Source organism: Oncorhynchus gorbuscha, unplaced genomic scaffold, assembly GCF_021184085.1.
Source record: "Oncorhynchus gorbuscha isolate QuinsamMale2020 ecotype Even-year unplaced genomic scaffold, OgorEven_v1.0 Un_scaffold_3251, whole genome shotgun sequence".
NCBI lineage: Eukaryota > Metazoa > Chordata > Actinopteri > Salmoniformes > Salmonidae > Oncorhynchus > Oncorhynchus gorbuscha.
The window spans coordinates 25,931-35,000 of NW_025747546.1; the positions used below are offsets into that span (position 1 = coordinate 25,931).

Consider the following 9,070-nt stretch of genomic DNA (forward strand, 5'->3'; position numbering starts at 1 on the left):
GTGTGTGTGTGTGTGTGTGTGTGTGTGTGTGTGTGTGTGTGTGTGTGTGTGTGTGTGTGTGTGTGTGTGTGTGTGTGTGTGTGTGTGTGTGTGTGTGTGTGTGTGTGTGTGTCCAGGGCTTCGTTGATGGTGACCTGTCTAAGATCCAGTATGGGGGAGCCAATGTGTCGGGTTTCCAGATTGTTGACTTTGAGGAGCCACTCGTCTCCAAGTTCGACCAGAGATGGGAAGCACTGGAGGAGAAAGAGTACCCTGGTGCTGACAGCAGGATCAGGGTAGTACCCCTAACCTCTAACCCCTAACCCCTACCCTAACCCTGGTGCTGACAGCAGGATCAGGGTAGTACCCCTAACCTCTAACCCCTAACTCCTACCCTAACCCTGGTGCTGACAGCAGGATCAGGGTAGCACCTCTAACCTCTAACCCCTAACTCCTACCCTAACCCTGGTGCTGACAGCAAGATCAGGGTAGCACCTCTAACCTCTAACCCCTACCCTAACCCTGGTGCTGACAGCAGGATCAGGGTAGTACCCCTAACCTCTAACCCCTAACCCCTACCCTAACCCTGGTGCTGACAGCAGGATCAGGGTAGTACCCCTAACCTCTAACCCCTAACTCCTACCCTAACCCTGGTGCTGACAGCAGGATCAGGGTAGTACCCAACCTCTAACCCTACCTCTAACCTCCTAACCCCTACCCCTAACCCTGGTGCTGACAGCAGGATCAGGGTAGTACCCCTAACCTCTAACCCCTAACCCTACCTAACCCTGGTGCTGACAGCAGGATCAGGGTAGTACCCCTAACCTCTAACCCCTAACCCCTACCCTAACCCTGGTGCTGACAGCAGGATCAGGATAGTACCCCTAACCTCTAACCCTAACCCCTACCCTAACCCTGGTGCTGACAGCAGGATCAGGGTAGTACCCTAACCTCTAACCCCTAACTCCTACCCTAACCCTGGTGCTGACAGCAGGATCAGGGTAGCACCCCTAACCTCTAACCCTAACCCCTACCCTAACCCTGGTGCTGACAGCAGGATCAGGGTAGCACCCTAACCTCTAACCCCTAACCCCTACCCTAACCCTGGTGCTGACAGCAGGATCAGGGTAGTACCCCTAACCTCTAACCCCTAACCCCTACCCTAACCCTCTAGTGCTGACAGCAGGATCAGGGTAGTAGCCCTAACCTCTAACCTCTAATCCCTACCCTAACCCTCTAGTGCTGACAGCAGGATCTCGTGGTCCTTCTGTAGCTCAGTTGGTAGAGCATGGCGCTTGTAACGCCAGGGTAGTGGGTTCGATCACCGGGACCACCCATACGTAGAATGTATGCACACATGACTGTAAGTCGCTTTGGATAAAAGCGTCTGCTAAATGGCATATATTATTATTATTATATTATTATCAGGGTAGTAGCCCTAACCTCTAACCCCTAACTCCTACCCTAACCCTGGTGCCGACAGTAGGATCAGGGTAGTACCCCTAACCTCTAACCCCTAACCCCTACCCTAACCCTGGTGCTGACAGCAGGATCAGGGTAGTACCCCTAACCTCTAACCCCTAACTCCTACCCTAACCCTGGTGCTGACAGTAGGATCAGGGTAGTACCCCTAACCTCTAACCCCTAACTCCTACCCTAACCCTGGTGCTGACAGCAGGATCAGGGTAGTACCCCTAACCTCTAACCCCTAACCCCTACCCTAACCCTCTAGTGCTGACAGCAGGATCAGGGTAGTACCCCTAACCTCTAACCCCCAACCTCTAACCCTAATCCCTACCCTACCCTAACCCCTACCCTAACCCTGGTGCTGACAGCAGGATCAGGGTAGTACCCTAACCTCTAACCCCTCCCCTACCCTAACCCTGGTGCTGACAGCAGGATCAGGGTAGTACCCCTAACCCCCAACCTCTAACCTCTAACCTAATCCCTACCCTAACCCTGGTGCTGACAGCAGGATCAGGGTAGTACCCCTAACCTCTAACCTCTAACCCCTAACTCCTACCCTAACCCTGGTGCTGACAGCAGGATCAGGGTAGTACCCCCTAACCCCTAACCTCTAACCCCTACCCTAACCCTGGTGCTGACAGCAGGATCAGGGTAGTACCACCTCTAACCTCTAACCCTTGACCCCTACCCTAACCCTTGACACCTTCCCTAACCCTGGAGCTGACAGCAGGATCAGGGTAGTACCACCTCTAATCTCATACCCTTGACCCCTACCCTAACCCTTGACCCCGACCCTAACCCTGGAGCTGACAGCAGGATCAGAGTACCACCTCTAATCTCTAACCCTAACCCATGACCCCTACCCTAACCCTTGACCCCTACCCTAACCTTGGAGCTGACAGCAGGATCAGGGTAGTACCACCTCTAATCTCATACCCTTGACCCCTACCCTAACCCTTGACCCCGACCCTAACCCTGGAGCTGACAGCAGGATCAGAGTACCACCTCTAATCTCTAACCCTAACCCATGACCCCTACCCTAACCCTTGACCCCTACCCTAACCTTGGAGCTGACAGCAGGATCAGGGTAGTACCACCTCTAATCTCATACCCTTGACCCCTACCCTAACCCTGGTGCTGAAAGAAGGATCAGGCTACAACCTCTAATCTCTAACCCTAACCCATGACCCCTACCCTAACCCTAACCCTGGTGCTGACAGCAGGATCAGGGTAGTACCACCTCTAATCTCTAACCCTAACCCATGACCCCTAACCCCTACCCTAACCCTGGTGCTGACAGAAGGACTACGACCTCTAACTAAATTGCAGATACTGAAGTGATGATTTGTTCAGTCACTTGCATGAACACAGAAATGGGTTATTAGAACCGCATATCAGCACATCTCTCAATAACTCTCCATTTCTCTCTCCCGCTATCTCTCTCTCTCTCTCTCTCTCTCTCTCTCTCTCTCTCTCTCTCTCTCTCTCTCCACATCTTTCAATATATCGTCATCTCTCGATCTCTTTCTCTCTCCCCATCTCTGAATATCTCTCCATTTCTCTCTCCCGCTATCTCTCTCTCTCTCTCTCCAGTACACATCAGCTCTGACTTATGATGCGGTCCAGGTTATGACTGAAGCGTTCCGGACACTCACCAAGCAGCGGATCGATTTCAGTCGTCGTGGCAATAACGGAGACTGTCTGGCCAATCCAGCAGTGCCCTGGTCTCAGGGGATGGAGATAGAACGCGCTCTCAAACAGGTTACCATAGAAACAGATTTTAGCGTGTTTTTAGGGTCGTCAATGATCTTGTGTGTTGTGTAATTTTAAATGGATGTGGTAAAATACTGGGTATTTGTGGTGTGTGTGTGTGTGTGTGTGTGTGTGTGTGTGTGTGTGTGTGTGTGTGTGTGTGTGTGTGTGTGTGTGTGTGTGTGTGTGTGTGTGTGTGTGTGTGTGTGTGTGTGTGTGTGTGTGTGTGTGTGTGTGTGTGTGTGTGTGTGTGTGTGTGTGTGTAGGTGCGTGTGGATGGGCTGACAGGTAATATCCAGTTTGACCAGTATGGTAAAAGAGTCAACTACTCCGTCAACGTGATGGAACTGAAGAACACTGGACCAGTTAAGGTACAGCCAATCAGCATTTACCAGCACACTTACTTCCTTACAATGAGCCAATTAACATTCACCCGCCTATTCACTTCCTTACAATCAGTCAATCAGCATTGTCCGGACCTCTGGCAGTCTCTATGGGGTGCCACAGGGTTCAATTCTCGGGCCGACTCTCTTCTCTGTATACATCAATGATGTTGCTCTTGCTGCTGGTGAGTCTCTGATCCACCTCTACGCAGACGACACCATTCTGTATACTTCTGGCCCTTCTTTGGACACTGTGTTAACAACCCTCCAGGCAAGCTTCAATGCTATACAACTCTACTTCCGTGGCCTCCAATTGCTTTTAAATGCTAGTAAAACTAAATGCATGCTCTTCAACCGATTGTTGCCCGAACCCGCCTGCCTGACCAGCATCACCACTCTGGACGGTTCTGACTTAGAATATGTGGACAACTACAAATACCTAGCTGTCTGGTTAGACTGTAAACTCTCCTTCCAGATTCACATTAAGCATCTCCATTCCAAAATTAAATCTAGAATTGGCTTCCTATTTCGTAACAAAGCATCATTCACTCATGCTGCCAAAAATTCCCTCGTAAAACTGACTATCCTACCGATCCTTGACTTCTGCGATGTAATTTATAAAATAGCCTCCAACACTTTACTCAGCAAGTTGGATGCAGTCTATCACAGTGCGATCCGTTTCGTCACCTAAGCCCCATATACTACCTACCACTGTTACCTGTATGCTCTCGTTGGCTGGCCCTCGATTCATACTTGTCTCCAAACCCACTGGCTCCAGGTCAACTATAAGTATTTGCTAGGTAAAGCTCCGCCTTATCTCAGCTCACTGGTCACGATAACAACATAGCACGCACTCCAGCAGGTATATCTCACTGGTCATCCCCCAAAGCCAAAACCTACTTTGGGTGCCTTTCCTTCCAGTTCTCTGCTGCCAATGACTGGAACGAATTGCAAAAATGAATTCAAACCAAGAGAAAGTCCTGTTGTAGCGTACCTCTGAATTCCAGAAAAAACTGCTGTATCTAAAGCCTCCTGGAAGTCAACCCGAGTCGGTATCTAAAGCCTCCTGGAAGTCAACCCGAGTCGGTATCTAAAGCCTCCTGGAGGTCAACCCGAGTCGGTATCTAAAGACTCCTGGAGGTCAACCCGAGTCGGTATCTAAAGCCTCCTGGAAATCAACCCGAGTCGGTATCTAAAGCCTCCTGGAAGTCAACTCGAGTTGGGCTAGCTTTGTGTTTCCACTGCCTCCAGAATAGAAATGATGTCATGTTGCTAGTTTGCCAATGTGACTGTGCAGCTAGCTTCGCTACAACTAGCTAGCAAGATGCTGAAAAAATAATTTACCCTCACTATGCTGTAACTAACATTACCCCATACTCCCCATGCTAGCTAGCTGAACATTTAGCTTCATCGCTAGCATAACAGGAGAGTTAGCTAGCTTAATATCCAACCTTGCTTGCCATGGCCACAGCTAGCCAAATGTTTAGCTTGCTAGCTAGCTAAACGGTTAGCGTCATCGCTAGCATAGCTAGCTAGATTCCTAACCTTAGGATTGGCTATTAGCTAGCAGCCTGACCAAACACATCAGAGGACAGGCTTTCAATCCCTGCTCGCTTATATTAGCTAGCTAGCGTGTTTCAACTCTGAATTGCAAGCTAACATTTGATGGCTGAATGTTGTCAAACTTTTATTGTGTAGTGCAAAATTAAAGTATCCAACTATGCTGGTAATTCTTGTCATGTCTGACGAGTGCAGTAGGGTCCTACTTGTCCATGTGCTAACAGCAACAAACCTAGTAGAGATAAACGTGGAAACATCCAGCGGAGCTTCTCATTAGCTAGCTAACGTTAGCTATATTATAGTTATAAAGCATTATGATTACTGTTTTGAAATAACATATATTTCATAATATGTGTGTTTTCAGATTGGCTACTGGAATGAAGTGGACAAGATGGTGGTGACTAAACTAGACATCTTCCCCAACGACACTAATGGGATGGAGAACAAGACTGTTATCGTCACAACTATCCTGGTAACAACGTGGTGAAGGGTGGTGGGTGGTGAAGGGTGGTGAAGGATGGTGGGTGGTGGGTGGTGAAGGATGGTGGGTGGTGGGTGGTGAAGGATGGTGGGTGGTGAAGGGTGGTGGGTGGTGAAGGATGGTGGGTGGTGAAGGGTGGTGGGTGGTGAAGGATGGTGGGTGGTGGGTGGTGAAGAATGGTGGGTGGTGAAGGATGGTGGGTGGTGAAGGATGGTGGGTGGTGGGTGGTGAAGGATGGTGGGTGGTGAAGGATGGTGGGTGGTGAAGGGTGGTGGGTGTTGAAGGATGGTGGGTGGTGAAGGATGGTGGGTGGTGAAGGATGGTGGGTGGTGAAGGATGGTGGGTGGTGAAGGATGGTGGGTGGTGAAGGGTGGTGGGTGGTTGTTCAAATGACACAAAATATGGTCATCTTTAAAGACATCCTGGTAAAAGTGTGTGTGTGTGTGTGTGTGTGTGTGTGTGTGTGTGTGTGTGTGTGTGTGTGTGTGTGTGTGTGTGTGTGTGTGTGTGTGTGTGTGTGTGTGTGTGTGTGTGTGTGTGTGTGTGTGTGTGTGTGTGTGTGTGTTTTGCAGGAAGCCCCATACGTGATGCTAAAGAAGAATGCTGAGTTGTTCCTAGACAACGACCGTTACGAAGGCTACTGCGTCGACCTGGCAGCAGAGATCGCTAAGCACTGTGGGATACGCTACCAGCTAAGGATTGTGGGAGATGGAAAGTACGGAGCTCGAGACGCTGAAACCAAGATCTGGAACGGGATGGTTGGAGAGCTGGTGTACGGGGTAAGAACCCTGACCTCTGACCTTTGATCTCTGTTGTTATTATGAAATTAGAACCTGAGGACACAAGAACTAAGTGTAACTCTCTGCCTCCCCTCTCCCCCTCCTCCCCTCTCCTCCTCCTCCTCCTCCCCCCCCACCACCTGTAGAAAGCAGACATAGCCGTAGCCCCTCTCACTATCACCCTGGTCCGAGAGGAGGTGATCGACTTCTCCAAGCCATTCATGTCTTTGGGCATCTCCATCATGATCAAGAAGCCCCAGAAGTCTAAACCAGGGTTTTCTCCTTCCTGGACCCGCTGGCCTATGAGATCTGGATGTGTATAGTGTTTGCCTACATCGGTGTGAGCGTGGTGCTGTTCCTGGTGAGCCGGTTCAGCCCGTATGAATGGCACATGGAGGAGTATGAGGATGGCCAGCTGCCCACCAGCGAGTCCTCTAATGAGTTTGGGATCTTTAACTCTCTGTGGTTCTCTCTAGGAGCCTTTATGCAGCAAGGCTGTGATATCTCCCCAAGGTTGGTGTACTGTTGCTAGGTAACGTGGCTCGCTGTGTTGGCAGCCCCCCTTCCTCCTGGAGCTGGTGTTTATATGCTGACCTCACTTCCTGCTGCTTACGCTAACCCTGACCTCTGACCTCTAGCCGCTAGCTTTAACCCCGACCTCTGGCTTCTAGCTCTAATGCGAACTGATTCTAGCTGCTAGCTCTAATCCTCACTGAATCTAGCTACTAGTTATAATGCTAACTAATTATAGCCATTAGCTCTAATGCGAACTGATTCTAGCTGCTAGCTCTAATCCTCACTGAATCTAGCTACTAGTTATAATGCTAACTAATTATAGCCATTAGCCCGAAACCTAACTGATTCTAGCTGCTAGCCCTAATGCTAACTGATTCTAGCTGCTACACCGAATGCTAACTAATTATAGCCATTAGCTCTAATGCTCACTGATTCTAGCTGCTAGCCCTCATGCTAACTAATTCTAGCTGCTACCCCGAATGCTAACTAATTATAGCCATTAGCTCTAATGCTCACTGATTCTAGCCTCTAGCTTTAATTCTAACTGATTCTAGCTGCTAGCCCTAATGCTAACTGATTCTAGCTGCTACACCGAATGTTAACTGATTCTAGCTGCTACCCCGAATGCTAACTAATTATAGCCATTAGCTCTAATGCTCACTGATTCTAGCCTCTAGCTTTAATTCTAACTGATTCTAGCTGCTAGCCCTAATGCTAACTGATTCTAGCTGCTACCCCGAATGCTAACTAATTATAGCCATTAGCTCTAATGCTCACTGATTCTAGCCTCTAGCTTTAATTCTAACTGATTCTAGCTGCTACACCGAATGCTAACTAATTATAGCCATTAGCTCTAATGCTCACTGATTCTAGCCTCTAGCTCTAATGCTTACTGAATCTAGCTACTACACCTAATGCTAACTGATTCTAGCTGCTACCCCTAATGCTAACTAATTAAATCAAATCAAATCAAATTTTATTTGTCACATACACATGGTTAGCAGATGTTAATGCGAGTGTAGCGAAATGCTTGTGCTTCTAGTTCCGACAATGCAGTGATAACCAACAAGTAATCTAACTAACAATTCCAAAACTACTGTCTTATACACAGTGTAAGGGGATAAGGAACATGTACATAAGGATATATGAATGAGTGATTGTACAGAGCAGCATACAGTAGATGGTATCGAGTACAGTATATACATATGAGATGAGTGTGTAGACAAAGTAAACAAAGTGGCATAGTTAAAGTGGCTAGTGATACATGTGTTACATAAGGATGCAGTCGATGATGTAGAGTACAGTATATACATATGCATATGAGATGAATAATGTAGGGTAAGTAACATTATATAAGGTAGCATTGTTTAAAGTGGCTAGTGATATATTTACATCATTTCCCATCAATTCCCATTATTAAAATGGCTGGAGTTGGGTCAGTGTCAATGACAGTGTGTTGGCAGCAGCCACTCAGTGTTAGTGGTGGCTGTTTAACAGTCTGATGGCCTTGAGATAGAAGCTGTTTTTCAGTCTCTCGGTCCCAGCTTTGATGCACCTGTACTGACCTCGCCTTCTGGATGATAGCGGGGTGAACAGGCAGTGGTTCGGGTGGTTGATGTCCTTGATGATCTTTATGGCCTTCCTGTAACAACGGGTGGTGTAGGTGTCCTGGAGGGCAGGTAGTTTGCCCCGGTGATGCATTGTGCAGTCCTCACTACCCTCTGGAGAGCCTTACGGTTGAGGGCGGAGCAGTTGCCGTACCAGGCGGTGATACAGCCCGCCAGGATGCTCTCGATTGTGCATCTGTAGAAGTTTGTGAGTGCTTTTGGTGACAAGCCAAATTTCTTCAGCCTCCTGAGGTTGAATAGGCGCTGCTGCGCCTTCTTCACGACGCTGTCAGTGTGAGTGGACCAATTCAGTTTGTCTGTGATGTGTATGCCGAGGAACTTAAAACTAGCTACCCTCTCCACTACTGTTCCATCGATGTGGATAGGGGGTGTTCCCTCTGCTGTTTCCTGAAGTCCACAATCATCTCCTTAGTTTTGTTGACGTTGAGTGTGAGGTTATTTTCCTGACACCACACTCCGAGGGCCCTCACCTCCTCCCTGTAGGCCGTCTCGTCGTTGTTGGTAATCAAGCCTACCACTGTTGTG

At 48.6% G+C, this 9,070-nt stretch overlaps 1 pseudogene; it reads left to right on the forward strand.

The window, feature by feature from the left end:
- Positions 1–9,070, forward strand: part of LOC124027458 — a 33,954-nt pseudogene that overhangs the window by 20,177 nt on the left and 4,707 nt on the right.